The following is a 516-nucleotide window of genomic DNA, read 5'->3' as shown; positions in this document are numbered from 1 at the left end:
GGCCGCGGAGAGGGCTGCTTTACCCCCGTCCAGCCACGGCAGCCCCGGGCTGTGCAACAAGTGTGGACGGCACATCTGGCCTCCGGTGAGGCGTGCTGAGGGAGGAGGGAGGGGGGTTAGGACCCAGGGGGTGTGGGCGGGCCAGGACACGGGTACACAGGGCCAGGGCCACAACACACAAAGCCGCGGGCAGTAACCCCCTCCCCAAAGAAAACCAGAAATGGAACCGCCGGCAAAAGTCAGGAGTGTCAGTCCGGCGTTGAAGGACAAGTGGCACAGAAGGACCCTCGCGGGACAAGGCCTAGCGTGAACCCCCGGGGGCCAGCTGGAAACGGGCAGAAACCCTGCGGGACCCAAGAGGCCGCTGCCTCCACCTTTCCCGCCCCCGATTCCTCCGCTGCTTCGATTCCTGTGGATCCCACATCCGGGAAGCAGGCGGCCGGGCCCTCCTCCCCTTCCGCGCCCGGCGCGCGGCGACAGAGCTCCCCGTCACCCACCGCCATGGGCTCACCGTGC

This window comes from Myotis davidii, unplaced genomic scaffold, assembly GCF_000327345.1.
Source record: "Myotis davidii unplaced genomic scaffold, ASM32734v1 scaffold78, whole genome shotgun sequence".
Classification (NCBI taxonomy): domain Eukaryota; kingdom Metazoa; phylum Chordata; class Mammalia; order Chiroptera; family Vespertilionidae; genus Myotis; species Myotis davidii.
Note: the sequence above shows the minus strand (reverse complement) of the source record.